General features: G+C 39.0%; 1 non-coding gene across 1 annotated transcript; it reads left to right on the top strand.

Annotated features, from left to right (window-relative positions):
- Positions 1-16,405: 16,405 nt before the first annotated feature.
- Positions 16,406-16,512, top strand: LOC131234091 (small nucleolar RNA R71). Its single transcript, XR_009165504.1, has one exon. It is a non-coding gene; the product is annotated as a small nucleolar RNA R71 (small nucleolar RNA).
- The last annotated feature ends 3,175 nt before the right edge of the window (positions 16,513-19,687 follow it).

Genomic DNA, 19,687 nt, shown 5'->3' with positions numbered 1-19,687 from the left:
TATGGGCCCCAGTATAATGTATGTGTTACATAGTTTATTCATTTTTTACAAGGCATTTTAGAGCATGAGCACAAAAATGGGGCAGATTCAAAGATCAAGTGTACCATACCAGTGAAAAACAGTGGGTTCAATGGTGGACATTAGACATTATTATCACCATAATGGACCACTTGAGCTTTGGATCTGTCTCATTTTTTAGCTCAAGATATGACAAAATGATGGAATGGCATGGATGAAACACATAAATCATAGTATAGTATAGCTCACAAAGTTTTTTCCTTATCTAAAAATTACCCTTGTAAATAATTATTATTTATTTACCATTAATAAATATTGCAACCAACCAAACAGGTCCTTAATTCAATTTGAAATTTTTACCTTTCAATGTTCCAAATTCATCTTCATACAAGCTCATCTAGCCCTTGAGCAGAGACTTTACTTATCTAAGATGCAATCTCGACCGTGAAAACCAAGGTGTATGGTAAATATGGTACCATGTGCATTGTACCCTATCATAACCTATGACCCAAGTTAATTTCTATTTCCTACTATTTTGGTGGTTTCCATTGTTGAGAATAAATTGTGCGATTGCATATCTCAAGTAAGAATACAATAGTAGAACCCACGATGACGACCATCATTAAAGGCCTAGACTCATCGGGTAGATTTAAGATATTGGATTACACGCCATCAAAGTATGAGATTTAAGATGTTGGATTACACGCCATCCACTTAAAACCTTATTAGATAGCGAATTGGTGGAAATGGAATTAGAGGGGAAAGGATAGGCGAAGGGGTTTTTGGCGCATAGACGATGAGAGGGATGAATAAGTCCCACATGGCTCGTGATAGGGCCCACTGGTTAATGACCCTACGGCCCTTGGTTGTGCAAAGGGGTGCCGTATAGTACCCCACTTCCTCCCTATCACGTCTTCTCTCCCGCGACTTCCTCCCTATCACGTCTTCTCTCCCCCCACTTCCCTACTTTCTCTCTTCCTTCTTTTCTATTAGTTGCTCTCCCTTCATGTGATGTCATAGCAATTATTTTTTCTTATATTTTTGGTTTCTTGCAAATGTCCTACGACATCTGGACTTGTTAAAAAATAGGGAGATTTTACGGCCTACCTTCGATTTCGATTTGATCACGTGCGTTTTGAATGCATTGATTGCACATTTTTAGTAATGGATTGCGTCCTTGCATGTCCTCCATCCACGTCGAGCAACCAAGCCTACATTTTATCATGCCACCTAAGTGAGGTATGGGGTCCACCCATGGCCTAACGTGGGAGGGACCCCACACTATCTGTGCCTGGATCAAAAACACCTCATGGGGCCATGTTTTGGTTGCAACCTAATTTCAGGCCCTTTAGAGCTCTCCTTTGAAACTTTTGAACCATTCATCTCATAGTACTCATCGCAACCTTTGAAAAGAGTGGTCACAGATTTAGGATAGAGATCAGAGTGTTGAGATCTTAGATGTAGTAGATCATGTGTTGTAGCACATGTGGGCTTTCAAGTGCGAATCTGACATCAACAACATCTGCCCCGGTTTTGAAGAATTTTGTAGCCTTCTTTTGGAAAATCATTGGATTAATCGTCCAGACCGGGGCATATATGATGATAAAAATGGATGTCTGAGATTGCTCGTTCCATGAGCAAAGTGATATCTCCTAATCTGTTGATCAGATTTAGAGAAAATTTGATTTGAATGGATTTCTCGTTGTATTCTTGGAGATGGTCTGCTTGGATTGAATGGTGACTATCTAGATCTGGCCAGATGAGATCATGACCACTCAATCTCATTTTTAACGGATCTTATTCAATTCTAGCACAATGAATACCCATCGAATAAACCTAATAGTTTAAAATAACCAAATGGTGTCTCGATTAAGGAAATTCGAGTAGTAAACATCCTAATTTGTGGCATGCCAGATCTAAAACTACCTATTTATTGGAATTTTATTGTGTGGACATGTTTTTTTATTTTTATTTTTTAATTTTTTTAAAATAAAAATCTTACATTGTATGTGCTACTATTGAATCGACAATATTTAGCCTTGATTGGTCGTCCACACTAGTAAGATGTGCGGGGCCCTCCCACTCTCAGTGGATGGTGGTGCCACATGTCCAATCACATGTGCCGTGTATGGTCCTTACCATGTGAGTGTGCCTACACATACACTTTTCTAGATTGTTGATATAAGATTTCCTATTCATCGTAAGCTTAACCAAGCTCTGTGGTTAATAGAATGATGGTCTGATGCCAGACACTGCATGGGGTGGATGCCTAATCTGTGAACATTATATGGTTTGATTGTTGACCAAATCTTCAATGTTGCTTAAACTACTTCCTATTTGTTATAGTTCCATTCAACTTGAGATTTTACAGGGACGTGATGTATCTAATTGGACAAAAAACAATCTAACCTTCGGTCGTCTGACCCACCTAAGATTGGATCTGGATCTGTTGGGCCTGTTTAGGATGGATCTCGTTCATTCGAGATTGAATTAGGTTGAAAATTGACACCTAGCCAATAACAATGTTTCAATCATGCTAATTAGTCCAAATTGTCTAGTGGGAGGCCCAATCATGAGCTTTAGTTAGGTCAGCCCCTTGACGTCCATGATGTCCTTTATGACCCAAGCATGATAAGGAACCTAATTTAAGTTGCACTTTAAGGGCCTCATAAAAGTTAAAAAGTGGCCAATTTGTTCTTATGCTGCTGCGAAATCTTATACTCAAATATGATGGCCCAAGACCTGATACTCGAGAGCTGGATATATTGTTTGGCTCAAAATTTGATTGTACATACGTGTGTATCATGCCAAATGTGTTGAAACCTTTTACGACTCGATTCAAATTGAACACCTTTGACCCCAAGTGCCAAGATAGACAGATATATTATGAGAAATCATCTATGACTAAGAATTGAAGTAGTTCGGTTATATATTTAGCCACATGTATGCGCAATAAAGTAATTTGTAAAGGGAAGAGTTTGTCCTTTTAATGAGTTCTTTTTGCCTCTCGGCTGAAAGAACTTTTTGTCACCATGATAGTAGAGATAATCCAATCCGTATAATGTGTAAGTAGAAGGAACTTAATTATCTTAATTGAAATAAAAGAAATTTTTTTTATAAAGATAATCATCAATGATCTAACGTCTGTGGCGTAGATGGTGAGGCCCTAGATTTAAATCTTCCTTTGTTCAATGGCTTTGGCATAGGCAAAGAATTACATTACTAAAAAGAAGAAAGAACAAATCTTTCAAAGTCTTTCTTGCAACCCAACGCTTGGTGTAGATGGAAGCAAATTACACTACTAATCTATATCGGTCCAATGTAACAGCGTATATGGATGGAATTACACTACTCCTACGCTAAAGCCAGTCCAACGTAGTAGTGTAGACAGGTCGTCCTATGCTAAGATAAGATAAAAGATATGTAGTGTTACGCAATTAATTTGAGTTGATATATGTTGGTTTGGACAGGGCCCAAATCTCTTCGATCTTCCTTCTATTTATAGAATTTTTGGGATAGTTGTAAGGAGAGATCTTCATAGCCACTTTTCTTGTTTGCTGATGTGGAGATTGCTCGAGATCCGACCCTGCGGAAGCACCTTAATTTGGATTGAAACAAATAAGAGAAAACCAAAATCTAAGCAACAACATAGAAAACACATAATTCTTACAGGGAAACCACATAGAAAACACATAATTCTTACAAGGAAAACCCTTGTGGTAAAAAACCATGGCATAAAGCAACGATCATTCTACTATTTATAAAAGATTATAAGGATTAAGAGAACGTACAACAAAAAACCTAGCTCTCTTTGATCTATCCAAAAGAATGACAACCCCAAGTGCAGGGCGGCGATGTTGTTTTAACTCGGTGATACCAAGATTGAATTCACGGGGAATGGGAAACACAACCTAAAACTAATCTAAAGGCAACATTTTGTCTAGTTTTTTTTAATCCAGTGAGGTAAAAATGGTTTTAAAAAAAATAAATAAAAGACTAGGATCTATGAATCTACTTATAGAAATCACAATATCTTATTTATTAATTTAACTTTTATAACTCAATTTAAATCGAAGTCCTATCCTATCCAATCGAAAAATAATTCTATTAAACCAATCATCAACACTGATAAGAATATAAATTCGATTGAACGATTCTCTCATGAAATACTCGGACATCAATCGCATGGAATCAATAGTGTTTAAAATACCTTTAGACAACAATGGATCAATCAATTATATAGATTAATTCCTTCTTTAATTCAGACTAAGAAATTGCTAAATCAAAGCATTAATTACTGCAGTTCACAATAAATTTAGAAATCAACAACTCAAAGACACTTTAAAATAAAATCCAAATCAACTCAATCTACTATCATCATTCAAATCCCTTGTTGGTTTAATCAAATAAACTAAATAATGTAATTAACTATAAGCTTCATCCCTTAGCCTAGCATAGATAATATCCCATAATAAAATAAAAGAAAAACTAAAAGGATAAACTAGAATTGAAAGAAGACCGGCTCCGTAAAATCTCCGTCACCTCTTGGTCTCTAGAAGATACTTATGAATGTCTTAAACAACTCCTTAAATAGATAAGAAATTCCATCTTTTGCACCAACATCAAAATTTTACAAACCGACTTTCAAATTTTAGGAATTTGTCAATGGCATCGAAGCTCCTTTGATGACATTGAGTAGTGAGTCCATAAACTAACTTTGAAATTTTCAGAATTCCTTGATTTATACTCAATGGCATCGAACGCCAATTGAAGTCTACTTGATGGCATCGAAAATTTCTGAACTTCTTCTGATCTTCACTAGTTGATTTTAGTTGCTTCATCACCTTGATAGTTGATGTCTTCAGGTATTTAACTCTCCAAAATATTATTCCCTTCATCCAAATCTTCATCTCTTCAACATAACTTTTTTGGAGCTTTAATTCCATCATTTTAATCATATTTTTATCCTTGAGCTCCAAATCACCTCTCATGCATAAAACATATAAGTATATGAAATAAACACTCAAATTCATGGAAAACGAATGCAGTTGAGAGGATAAATATGCAATATTTGAGTCTCAACACTCTTCCCTTAGAGGCTTTCAAAACACCTAAAACAACTAAAAATCGTAACTCCCTATTAACCCCAATATAACTAACCCTAAAAGCCACCCTTTCGTGAGAGAATATAAAAAACACTCCTTCATGAGTCCACTAACACCTGGGCTTTGTTAACATGTGAAACATGGGTCATATGGGCTCAGAAAAGTTGATAGACCTAATACTGATTTTAGTGTCACAATTTTAACAATCTTCACCTTCATAGCAAAATCATTTTCTTATCTTATCAATCTTCTTATAAGCATCACCATCATCTCTTCGTGCACACTCTATTTCTATTCCTTTCTTGTCAAGCCCATAAAAGTCAAGGAAAACTTGAACTTCTCTACAAGAATGACCTTTGTAAGCTTGTCCATCGTTTTCTCACTGGTGTGAATCTTCTAAAAAGTAACATCTCCTTCTTCTAGTATATGCCGGATAAAGTGATGACGAAGATCAATGTGCTTAGTTCGGGAGTGATATATCGAGTTATTGGCCAAATTAATCACGCTCTCTCCATTACAATACATAGGCACAACTTCCTACTGAAGCCCCAACTCATTCATTATCCCTTTCAACCAAATAACTTCCTTGAATACCTTCGTCACTACCATGTATTCAACTTCGATAGTGGAGAGTGTAACTACACACTAATGCTTAGACATTTAACTGATAGCTCTACCTGCTAGCATAAATGAGTAATCGGAAGTAGACTTTCTATTGTCCACATTCCCAACATAAATCCGAATCAATATAGCTAATGAGTCTCTCCTTTAAATCTCTGAAACATAAGACATTCATCCGTTGTACCTCATATATACCGAAGTAACCATTTCACAACTTCCTAATGTTGTTTATCGGGGTTTGATATGTATTTTCTCACAACACTGATTGCATATAAAATATCCAGTCTTATAAAGATGAAGGCATACATAAGACTGCCAACTGTGCTTGAATAAGACACACAAGACATATACCACTTTTTTTTTCCATCTAACGTGGGACATAGTTCTGAAGAAAGGTGAAAGTGAGCAATGCGGGGAGTGTTAACCGGTTTTACCCTTTTCAGTTTAAACTTAACTAAAACCTTCTCAAGATATCCTTCTTAAGACAACCATAGCTTGCTCCTCTCCTTGTCCTAATATATATCAATGCCAAGATTCCTCTTTATAACTCTCCAAATTAATGTCCTAGATAACTGAGCCTTCAACATGTTAATTTCAAATATACTATGGCTAGCAATAAACATGTTGTTAACATATAATACTAAAATAATAAATTTCCTACCACTTAGTACTTTAAAATAAATGTAATATTTCAATTCACTTTTAATAAAACTTTAACTCAACATAAAAGAATCAAACTTCTTATATCACTGGCTAGGCGACTATGTCAGGCCATACAACGATCTCTTCAACTTGTAAACAAGACCCTTCTTTCCCTCCACCTCGAACCCTTCTGGTTGCTTTATGTAAATCTACTCTTCTAATGCCCTATGTAGAAATATATTTTTAACATTTAACTATTCTAATTTCAAATTGTATTAGGCAATCAAAGCTAATACAAATATGATAGATACCTACTTTACCACTGGCACGAAAATCTCATTGAAATCGACACATTCCTTCTTAGCATTTAGAATTGTACACGAACCGAGTTAGCTCGGTTAACTCACTCGACTCGACTCGAAAAAGCTCGATTCGACTTAGTTCGAAATTGAGATAGAGCCAAATTGAGATGATTTTTGGAGCATAAAAAAATATCGAGCCGAGTTCAAGCTTGGTCGAGCTCGAATTGACTCATATCGAACTCGGATCGAACTAGTTTGGTGATTGATTATTTTGATATTGATGTTTTCACCAAGTGTTTGATGAAATGACTCAACGAAGTGTTGTTTCAGGTGGATATTTTCTCTGTGGGATTGGCCGATGACCAAGTACTTCATGCAAGAATCATTCAATTAAATTCGTATCCTATTAGTGAATTATCCACAGTTTAACTATTTTTGTCTTCTAATCAGAAGGAATCCTCATCGATTCCAATTGAGCTATTGAAGTTGAGTTGATGAACTAGACATTACAGATTGATTAGAAGGGGATTCCTGGATCATTAGTTATTGTCATTATTGTTTTAGACCCTAATTACTTTGCTGAATTTTTAAATTTTAGAATTAGATCAATCCTATAGTGTTCTTAACCAAAAATATTTCCTGTGGATTGACCTCGGTCTTACCAAGTTATTACTACATCGTAGCCTAACATTTGGGGGTGAGAATAAGTTTTTAGCGTCGTTGCTAGGGACTACTTATTTTTTAACACTTTAGGTTTTGTTTCTAGTTTATGATTTTTACTAACTGGGGTTTTGATTTTAGGGTTTTATTTCTGAAATTTTTGTAGGGTTTTATTACATAATTTTTGTGTTAGGGTTAGTTTACTTTGATTAGCTTATAATCACTAACATTGTTTGTTTTGTTTTGTAGGATTTATTTGAATTTCCCCTTCTCTTCTAGTAACATCTTTCCCTCATCTCTTCTAATTACTTTATAGTTAGTTCCTTTATAATTAATTGATTTGTTGTAGGATTTTTTTAAGGGTTCTATTTAGAATTAGGTTTTCGTGTGTGGTTCATGCCCAAGTGGATCCGTGATCACACATTATAACTTCTAAGTGAAGGAGGATTGGTGGAAGAATTGTCCATCCATTACCGTGCTAGAAAACATATATGTACTCCTAAACCATCCAAAAACATGACTGAAGATGAGCCATTTTATGAGAACATTATGTGTAACACACCACCGACTAGGACGATACGTGATAAGAATGAGGTGTTGTTCACTCCCCAAGTATAGGGTTGTGATGTAGTAATAAACTCGGTAAGACCGAGGTCGAATCCACAGGGACTGATACCTGTACTTTTCCTGAAACTAGGTAGAAATAGAACTAGTCTAGGATGCGATCTAAACCAAATAGAATTTAAGAAATAATTGTGGAATAATTATCTAAAACTTTAAGGAGTTCAGAAGAAGGAAACTAGGGATTCAGAGGATCCACTTGTAGAGATCAGGGAGAAATTATGCCTGCTTCAGAAATCATGGAATTTACTAGACTTCCTTTGATATAGTTTTCAAGAAGTGAAGGGTATATGAATTAGAATGGATTCCATCATCTAACCATGTCCAGGAGACAAAGTAAATAATGAATTAAACTAATTACCAACCAACCAACAATATATGAGGATCAGAAGGGTACTGTCATCCTACCATGCCCATGGGACAATGATGAACAACAGGGGTTCCCGACTTCATAAACATAAAAAAGAGAAAAGAAATACTCAAAGCCATTGCAAACCCATTGTAATTTCAGTCACAACAGACCATAAAAGACTAAGAAAAATATTCCTTTAATAATCAACTATATCAAATTCAGTTTAGAAATTTAAATTAAAGGCATAAAGTAGGTTCTCCCATCTTGCTACAGGCTTCACCTCTTAGCCCTAGCTAAGAGGTTTAGCCACACATGATATGGGCTAAGTCTTAAAAGAATAATAGAATTATAAAGGAAAAGAAGAAGAAAAAAGAAAAAACCAGAACCGAGCACCCCTTGCAATCGTCCAAGCCCTGCTCCTCACGTTCCCGTTCCAGCCTCCAAGAATGCCTTTTCTTCTCCTTCTTTCCTTGCTTATATAGTCTGCTAGCAGTCGGAGAGGCCTGGCTAGAGTTGGTGTGCAAGCTTGCATGTGCATGCCCGCTACATTTACGCAGCAACCGTAGGAGCGTTGCGTTTGGCCCATGGATGCCTCATACACTAGATCCAAGCCATCTAGGCTCCTTGAACTTGATCGGTGGTCCCCTGGGTTGGATTTGGACAGTCAAAATAGTCGGACCGATCCTGTCGATGGTCCCTGAATGGCCCGGATCAACCGGGTCTCGGACTATGTTTATGCAGTCGTTGCCAATTGCTTGCGCTGATGCTTTGTGTGGCCTAGGATCGATCATCAGGCAATGAATCCATTCCGACCATTGGATTGGTCTCGCAAAAACGGTCGGATTTGATGTTGTTTGGGTCGCATTTAGTGTGGCCCATCAAGAATATTGTTCTACCGTCCGAACTGCGTTTGACCATGAATTTTCTGAGCGTGCGTGCATGGGTTTGGAGGAACTCCTTTTGTACGGTCGGTTAGACCTTCTGGAACGAATGGACGGCTTGGATCGTCCTGATCAATTCAGAGGGTGGCCCAACATGATTTTCCGCAAGCTCCGTTGCGAAACAGAGCTTCAGGAACTCTGTTTTGATGATCGGTGGGCCTATGATCAAGATGTTTAGGACAATCCAATCCATTCATTGGAATGCCCTCGAAAAACCATTCGAAAAGGACTATTTTTGAACTGGAATCGGTGTGGCCCATACGATCTTCTGTGCTACCGTTCATCTTGCGTGCAGTTAAGATCTTCACCCGTATACTTGCATGAAGGAGGAAGGAAACCTAGGCGGGGGTTTCGGCTAACCCGTGGAACGAATGAACGGCTCTGATCATCACTTCAGGCGTCTGATGAGGCCCACTGGCCAAAACCGCAGCTGCAGTGTGAGGACGCTGGAGCTGTTTTTGAAGTTTTGAGAAGATATCGGTCAGCGTAACGCTGACCGATTGGGATAATCGCGGTGCATGGCGAGTACGTGCACATTGTGCACATGCACTCTCTTGAGTGGGGTCCACTGGGATTTTTGTGAGAAATCCGTTCCGTCCATCCTTTCCCTCATCCACTTTAAGGCGTCGATAATGAAATTTAAGTATATCCAGATATCAGGCGGGTCCCAAATCAAGATTTTAGGGGCTGATCTGTCCGTTGGGCCACTTTCAAAGGGATCTGAGGGTTGAAATTCGACATGTACGGTTAATTTGTGGGCCCTTGGCCATGTATGAAGTTTTGAGTTGAACGGATGGTGGGAACCCCGTGATCTTGCATTCTGTCTGACTTTCAGGTCGCTTGAGCTTCAGTTTCTCGATTTTTGCGGATCTCTAGCGTGTAATTCTGTCGATCTTGGTCCCCTAGAGTCTGTTCCTTGCCTTGGTGGATTCTGAGCATTAAATCCATGCTTTGAGTACCCTTTTCAGTCCAGGCTTGTAAATACGCCCTGCAACACAAACACGATTTAAATCGGGCCGTTAAACAGTATCATGTTTGAAAAACCAGGCAATACAGGGTCTGATATGCAATATTTGACCCACAACACAACCCCCAACTAGCATCTTGCTAGTCCCGAGCAAGGTATACGAAAAATAAGTTGAGAAATACAGGACAATTTTTATGAACTCAAGCGATTTTTTATTTTTAAAAAAAGCAATCTAGATTCGAAAATTCTAAGATGCATGAATGTTGGATATTACTTCCTCCTGGAATCAAGTGCACAATAAATTTCATAATCAACTTTAAAGTATTTATGCATTAATTAGAACAATTCTAAACAATGAGTATCATGAGTGTATAATAAAATCTCGGCTTATCATCATTAAGAAATCCAATGGATAATTTCTATGATAACATTGATAATCAAAACAGTATTTAGGGCACTCAAAACTTAAACCAGAATTTGCCTTACAGTTCTTTTTTTTTTTTTTTATTCTTCCCACTTTTGATTTATTTATTTTTTCATCGAGGGAGAGGAGAATCGAATCCGCACCTATAGGAGGCAAACCTATGGTGAAGATTATTTGCCTAACCTTTTCCAAAGGTATCTCTCTTTTTTTTCCCCTTTTTTTTTTAAAATTGATTATGACGGGCAAATTTTCCAAGCTGGTTCCTTACATGCTTAGTGATTACCAAGTTAACCATTTAATATCAAACTGAAATCTTAATGTGAAAGCGAGATGTGACATGTGAAATCATAACTCAATCAATGTTTAAAACTTCTAATTATAGATTAACACTTCAAACTTAACTATGAAATCTAATATAATAGATAACTGAATTTAAGAGTCATAAATTACCAACTTCACTTATCTTGTAATTTTAAATCCAAGATGGTTGTCAAAATCACTTCAAATTCAACAAAATGTCAGAAAATTTTTAAAATTTTCACAACTTTTGTTCAAGAACAAGAAAATGCTGATTAGGTGACCTAATCTTCCACCCCCAACATAAAATCTACATTGTCCTCAATGTAAAAGAAATAAGCATGCGATGCACATGGGACAAAATAAGTAAATGAGAAGTGATGGAAAGATAATACCTGGATGAAAGAATCAAGAGGCTTTCCAAAGATTTCTACGTAAGAGCGGGTCAGCACAAGAGAGAAACCAACAGAAGTAAAATAAAATAACAAAAATAAAATCCTACCTATACCACTTTCGTAGGTGCTCTCGATTGCATTTAGCGTATGCAACAAGCCTTTAAACCCCTAGGTTGCCCCTAGTGGACGAGTTGTAGTCTCGTGAGGGTTTGCAGTAATGTTACCCACAAACATTGAACTAACTAATGATAAAAACAAAATGAAATGAAGAGCTGGGTTGCCTCCCAGGAGCGCTAAGTTTACCGTCTTCAGCCAGACAAATAAAGCAACTACCCTAGTCCTATGAAAGCGATAAACCTACCTATACCTCCATCAGACTAGGAGATCAATCCTGGTAAACAGGAGCAGTCAGGGGCATGGACATGTCCTCTGAATCAAATTTCTCGACAAATGGTTTCAATCGATGTCCATTGACTTTAAACTCCTTGCCATTGTCGGGATCTCTTATCTTAACGGCCCCATATGAAAAAACAGTGACAACAATGTAAGGGCCGGTCCAACGAGATCGAAGCTTACCCGGAAAGAGATGTAATCGAGAATTGTACAAAAGGACCTTCTGACTAGGCGTGAATGATTTTTGCAAAATGTGTTGGTCATGAAATGCTTTCATCTTGTCCTTGTAAATTCTCGAATTATCGTACGCATCATTCCGGATTTCCTCAAGTTCATTCAATTGAAGTTTGCGTAGCGAGCCAGCGTTGTCCAGATAGAAATTAAGATTTTTGATCGCCCAATACGCTTTATGTTCCAGTTCCACAGGCAAGTGACAAGCTTTCCCATAGACAAGTCTAAAGGGAGACATTCCAATAGGGGTTTTAAAGGCAGTACGGTATGCCCATAAGGCATCGGTCAATCGGATTGACCAATCCTTACGATCAGGGTTAACCGTTTTCTCCAAAATGTGTTTAATTTCCCTATTAGAAATCTCAGCTTGTCCACTTGTCTGTGGATGGTATGGGGTGCTCACCTTATGAGAGATACCGTATTTCTTCAATAAGCTCTCAAATGGTTTATAGTAAAAGTGTGAGCCTCCATCACTAATTATGGCTCGAGGCGTTACGAATCGAGAAAGGATGTTTTCTTTTAGGAATTTAATGACCGTGCGATGGTCATTAGTTTGACATGGAATCGCTTCGACCCATTTAGTGACATAATTCACATCGAGCAAAATATACACATTTTCAAAAGATTGGTGGAATTGTCCCATTAAATCGATGCCCCAGAAATAAAATGCTTCAATGATAAGGATGGGATTCAAAGCCATCATATTTCGATGGGACAATGCTCCCAATTTCGACAATGCTCACAAGCTTTGCAAAACTCATGAGTGTCCCTAAACATAGTGGGCCAAGAAAAGCCACACTGCAAAATCTTAGCCGTGATCTTTTTAGCAGAAAAGTGACCACCACAAGCCGGAGAGACAGAAGGAGATGATGCTTTGATGCTCATTATCCGGTACACATCTCCTTAGGATTTGGTCCGGGCAATATTTAAATAAATAAGGATCATCCCGAGAAAAGTTGCGCACCTCGGTGAAGAATTTCTTCTTATCTTGTGCGGTCTGTCGGTATGGCACTGTAGCAAGATAATTAGCAATATCGGCGAACCAAGGTGAATGGGAGACTGAACAGGGATCATCCGGGAACATGTCGTTGATATGGGTCGTCTCAAGGGGATTAGCGGTATTAAGGCGAGAAAGGTGATCGGCCACAATGTTTTATACTCCCTTTTTATCTTTAATTTTCAAATCAAATTCTTGGAGTAGAAGAATCCATCGTATCAAGCGAGGCTTAGAATCATTCTTAGAAAGAAGATACTTCAGTGCCGCATGATCTGTATAGATAATGATCTTGGATCCGATCAGGTAGGACCTAAATTTGTCCAAAGCGAACACTACGGCTAAGAGTTCCTTTTCCATAGTCGAGTAGTTCACCTGGGCAGAATTTAAAGTTCTACTTGCGTAATGGATGACGTAGGGCCTCTTATCTTTTCTGGCCTAAGACCGCCCCAAGAGCATAATCGAAGCGTCGCACATAAGCTCAAAAGGAAGGCTCCATCGGGTGGTCGCATGATAGGTGCGGTGGTTAACGTGCCCTTAAGCTTGGTGAAAGCTTCCGGCATTGCTCAATCCACTCGTATGGAGTATCCTTTTGAAGAAGATTACATAAAGGACGAGAGAGGAGACTAAAGTCCTTTATGAATTGTCCTAAGAAGGATCGCACGTCTCTGATGTTCTTTGGTGGAGGTAGGTTAGAGATAAGATCGATTTTTGCCTTATCTACCTCGATTCCTTTGGATGAGATGATATGCCCAAGGACAATTTCCTTCTGAACCATGAAATGGCACTTCTCCCAATTAAGTACCAAGTTCTTTTCTTCACATCTTTTCAGCACACATTTAAGACTTTCCAAGCACTTGCTGAAAGATGGACCGTAAACAGAGAAATCGTCCATGAAGACCTCTAGATATTGCCCTACCATATCAGAAAAGATACTAAGCATACATCGCTGAAAGGTGGCAGGGGCATTACATAGTCCGAATGACATCCTTCGATAGGCAAAGGTGCCGTAGGGACATGTAAATGTGGTCTTTTCCTGGTCTTCAGGGGCTATCTCTATCTGGTTGTAGCCCGAATACCCGTCAAGAAAATCAGAATAAATGTCAATATCCTTTCCCGGTTCTGATCAATGAATGGTAAAAGAAAGTGGTCTTTCCTCATAACGGTATTCAACTTCCTGTAGTCAATGCACATTCTCCAACCAGTAGTGACTCTAGTTGGCACGAGTTCATTATTAGCATTGGCTACGATGGTGATTCCAGACTTCTTAGGGACCACTTGAGTTGGACTCACCCATTGACTATCAGATATAGGGTATATAATACCCACATCCAATAGTTTAAGAACCTCGGCCTTAACCACTTCCTTCATGTTTGGATTTAGTCTACGTTGTGGTTGCCGAGCGGTTTTTGCATTATCCTCAAGATATATGTGGTGAGTACAAATCGAGGGATCGATTCCTTTGAGGTCCGCTATCATCCATCCCAGGGCTCCTTTATGCTCAATGAGAGTAGATATGAGCATACTCTCCTGTTCTTTCTCTAGGTGGGCAGAGATCACCACCGGCTATGTCTCATCTTGACCTAAATAGGCATATTTCAAATCAGAGGGCAAAGGTTTTAGGTTAAGCTTCGGCGGCTTGAGGTTAGACGGTAGAGGCACTACATCGGTTTGTGGCAATTCTTCAAATTGTGGCCTCCACCGGTTAACTTCAAGTACCGGTGCAGTATCAAGCAAGGCACACGTCTCCCTAATCATGTCATCATCAAAATCATGGGAGTGGGCCAGGCACGTCTCCAGATGGTCGGAGGATAAGGTCAGAAGTGTCGTATCTTCCACGAAAGAGTCAATCATGTTAATGTCGTGGAAATCGTCATCATCCTCTGAGTTGTTGCCGTTATTGAAAAAAATGTTTGACTCTAATGTCAAATTTCCAAAAGACATAGTCATGACACCATTCCTGCAATTGATAATTGCATTTGACATGGCAAGGAATGGGCGACCAAGAATGACGGGAATCTGAGTGCTCATGTTATTGATGGGTTCGGTGTCCAGGATGATAAAATCTACAGGGTAGTAAAATCTATCGACCTGGACTAACACATCCTCAATTATCCCTCTTGGTACACGAACAGAGCGATCAGCAAGTTGTAGTGTGGTTAGGGTGGGTTTTAATTCACCCAAACCTAACTGTTTGTATACCGAGTAGGGAATCAGATTGACGCTCGCTCCTAAGTCAAGAAGTGCGTGATCAATTCGATGGTTCCCGATTACACATGATATGGTTGGGCTACCGGGATCCTTGAATTTCTGCGGCACGTCTTGCTTCAGGATGGCACTCACTTTCTCAGTCAAGAAGATTTTCTTTTGAATAATTTTTCGTCGTTTGGTCGTGCATAAGTCTTTAAGGAATTTGGCATATGAAGGTATTTGTTTAACGACATCAAGTAGAGGAATGTTGACTTTAACTTGATTCAACACCTCTAGGATATCCTGAGAGTTAGAGAGAGGTTTTGGTGATACCAACCGTTGGGGGAATGGAGCAACTGGCTTCTCTAGAAGTTGTGGTTTTAATTTTTGTGGGGCATCACTAGCTCCATCATTGTTGTCCTCTTTTGGTTCTTGAGGTTTTTCGGGTCTAACCTGAAGAGTTTTATCAATAATCTTCCCACTCCTAAGAGTGGTGATGGATTTAGCATGCCCCATCTGATTTGAAGAGCTGGGATCATTAATCTCCTACTGCGGTTTAGGATTGGGGAGAGGTTGTGCAGGAAGCATTCCCTTTTCTATAACCGTCATACGAGAATCTATCTTTTGCATAAAATCTGTAATTTCTCGCATTGCTTGAGCCAGCTCTTGTATGGGATTTTGAACCGATTCCTCTTGAGGTTTCACTTGATTTGGATTTTGATTGAAGAAACCTGGAGGAGTCGCCGTTTGTCCATTCCTCCAACTAAAGTTTGGATGATTTTTCCAGCCAGGATTGTATGTATTGGAGTTAGGTCCAGTAAAAGGTCTTTGATAGTTATTTACGGCATTGGCTTGTTCATTCAACACTCCTCGAAAGGCAGGTATTGTAGGACAGTTTTCAGTTGTGTGAATGTTGCAATCACAGATGCCGCAAACAATTTCATTGACCTTATCCTTCTTTCCTTCCATGGCCTCAACTTTCCTTATGAGCGTAGTCACTTTACACTTGAGATCATCCTCTTCTTTCAAGAGATATAATCCACCTTTCTCCTTTAATTGAGTCGGCCTAGACGTGGTGTTCGCCATTGGGTAATAGTCCCATGATTGTGTTTTTTCAGTGAGACTATCGAGGTAATCCCATACCTCGTCAACATCTTTATTAATGAACTCTCCATTACACATTGTCTCGACCATTTGGCGCATGGAAGATGTCAGTCCATCATAGAAAAAATTTGTAATGCGCCACGTTTCAAATCCGTGTTGTGGGCATGAACTGACCAAATCTTTGAACATTTCCCAACATTGGAAGAATGTTTCATCTTCCTTTTGGGCAAAGTTCATTATTGCTTTTCTGAGGGTAATCGTTTTATGATGTGGGAAGAATTTTTTTATGAATTCCCTCTGCATGTCGTTCCATGTGCCAATGGATCTAGGACGCAGTGAATGTAACCACGTCTTAGCTTTCTCTTTTAAGGAAAAAGGAAAGAGTTTCAGCCTGATTGTATCCTCAGATACATTAGGAAAACATAATGTAGCTATAATCTCATCGAACTCTTTCAAATGTAAATATGGACTTTCTGATTCAAGTCCATGGAATTTGGGAAGGAGTTGGATAACTCCTGGCTTGATGTCCATTTGTCCTGTGTTTTCAGGAAAAATCATGCATGAGGGCATACTCACTCCCGCCGGTTGTAGATAATCTCGTAAAGTACGAGGTGGGGGTGCCTGTTGCACCTCATTCTCATCTTGGGTATCCTCCACCCTGGGTGGAAGTAGAGGAGGTTGGTCTTCAGCCATAACTTCAATTAACTCAAGGGATTTCGAGTGGTGTCTAGTCCTGCGATGGATAGTCAACCCCTCAACCAATCCTCCTTCAGTCAAGAGACGTCGAGTGTTGTCACGGGCCCACTTGGGCATGAAACACTCGCAGCCCTCAATCAAATTTAAAGCCTAGTCCTAAGAAAGGAAAAGAAAATCTAAAAAGAAAGAGAGGGAGAGTTGGAAAGAAATTACCAAATTGGAGTCCTAAGTTAAAACCTGCAAAATAAAACAAAATAAGTTAGATTTTAAAAAGAGAAGAACAATCCTTTAAAAGAAAAATAGCAGTAAATTAATTCCTAAAAGAAAGTGGAAATTTCTAAAATAAATTAGGAAAGACCTAAACTAGAAAGTAAATTATTAAAAGAGAACCGAAAAATAGAAAGTAGGGAAGGACCTTACCGAATTAGAAATTTCTATCTTAAAGGCCTACAAAATAGGAAGGTTAGTTTCTAAACAAAAATTCTAAAAATAAATTAGGAAACAAATTAGATTCTAAGAGAGTTAGAATTAGAAAGCTACTAGAGAACAAGAATAGAAGGTTAATCTCTAAAAAGGGAAATAACTAACCTAGTTTCTAAAAACAAAAGAGGAAAGTTTCTAAAAATAAACTATTTCCTACAAATAGAGAAATACTAGAGTTAGAAAATTTCTAAGATTTAAACCTTAATTCTAAAAACAGAAAAAGTAGAGAAATTAGGAAGGAATTACCAATTTAAGAAAAGTTAGTTCTAAAAATCAAATAGAAAAAAAAAAAGTCTAAAACTAAAGTTAGTAAAATCTTAATATTAAACTGATTCTAAAACCAATTAATTTAAGAGAATCGTAGCTGTCAATCCCCAGCAACGGCGCTAAAAACTTGTTCACTCCCCAAGTATAGGGTTGTGATGTAGTAATAAACTCGGTAAGACCGAGGTCGAATCCACAGGGACTGATACCTGTACGTTATCTGAAACCAAGTAGAACTAGAACTAGACTAAGATGTGATCTAAACCAAATAGAATTTAAGAAATAATTGTGGAATAATTATCTAAAACTTTAAGGAATTCAGAGGAAGGAAACTAGGGATTCAAAGGATCCACTTGTAGAGATCAGGGAGATCTTATGCCTGCATCATGGATATTATACTGAACTTACTTGATATAGTTTTCAAGAGGTGAAAGGTGTATGAATTAGAATGGATTCCATCACCAAGCCATGCCCAGGAGATAAAGTAAACAACAGAATTAAACTAATTACCAACCAACCAATAGTATATGAGGATCAGGAAGGGTACTGTCATCCTACCATGCTCATGGGACAATGATGAACAACAGGGGTTCCCGGCTTCGTAAACTTAAAAAGGGGAAAGAAATACTCAAAGTCCTTGCAAACCCATTGTAATTTCAGTCACAACAGACCATAAAAGACTAAGAAAAATATTCCTTTAATAATCAACTATATCAACTTCAGTTTAGAAATTTAAATTAAAGGCATAAAGTAGGCTCTCCCATCTCGCTACAGGCTTCACCTCTTAGCCCTAGCTAAGAGGTTTAGCCACACATGATATGGGCTACGTCTAAAAAAAATAATAGAATTATAAAGGAAAAGAAGAAGAAAAAGAACCAGGATGCGTCACTTCTCTCTCTCTCCATTCCTTAGCTTTTTCTTCTTTTCTTCTTCTTTCCTTCCTTTCCTTCAAAGCCAAGCTCCCTTGTCTTCGCCTCCAAGAATGCCTTTTCTTCTCCTTCTTTCCTTGCTTATATAGTCTGCTAGCAGTCGGAGAGGCCTGGCTAGAGTTGGTGTGCAAGCTTGCATGTGCATGCCCGCTTCTTTTACGCAGCAACCGTAAGAGCGTTGCGTTTGGCCCATGGATGCCTCATACGCTAGATCCAAGCCATCCAGGCTCCTTGAACTTGATCGGTGGTCCCCTGGGTTGGATTTGGACAGTCAGAATCGTCGGACCGATCCTGTCAATGGTCCCTGAATGGCCCGGATCAACCGGGTCTCGGACTATGTTTACGCAGTCGTTGCCAATTGCTTGTGCTGATGCTCGATCAACAGCCAATTAATCCATTCCGACCACTGGTTTGGTCTCGCAAAAACGGTCGGAAATGATGTTGTTCGGGTCGCATTTAGTGTGGCCCATCAAGAATATCGTTCTACCGTCCGAACTGCGTTTGACCAAGACTCTTCTGAGTGTGTGTGCATGGGTTTGGAGAAACTCCTTTTGTACGGTCGGTTCGACCTTCTGGAACGAATGGATGGCTTGGATCGTCCTGATCAATTCAGAGGGTGGCCCAACATGATTTTCCACAAGCTCCGTTGCGAAACAGAGCTTTCGGAACTCTGTTTTGATGATCGGTGGGCCTATGATCAGGTGTTCAGGACAATCCAATCCATTCATTGGAATGCTCTCAAAAAACCATTCGAAAAGGACTATTTTTGAACTGGAATCGGTGTGGCCCATACGATCTTCTGTGCTACCGTTCATCTTACGTGCGGTTAAGATCTTCACCCATATGCCTGCATGAAGGAGAAAGGAAACCTAGGCGTCGGTTTTGGCTAACCCGTGGAACGAATGAACGGCTCTGATCATCACTTCAGGCGTCTGATGAGGCCCACTGGCCAAAACCGCAGCTGCAGTGTGAGGACGCTGGAGCTGTTTTTGAAGTTTTGAGAAGATATCGGTCAGCGTAACGCTGACCGATTGGGATAATCGCGGTGCATGGCGAGT

The sequence above is a fragment of the Magnolia sinica genome, chromosome 18 (genome assembly GCF_029962835.1).
Source record: "Magnolia sinica isolate HGM2019 chromosome 18, MsV1, whole genome shotgun sequence".
NCBI lineage: Eukaryota > Viridiplantae > Streptophyta > Magnoliopsida > Magnoliales > Magnoliaceae > Magnolia > Magnolia sinica.
The sequence above is the reverse complement of the archived record's forward strand: the minus strand, read 5'-3'. Positions and strand labels throughout refer to the sequence as shown.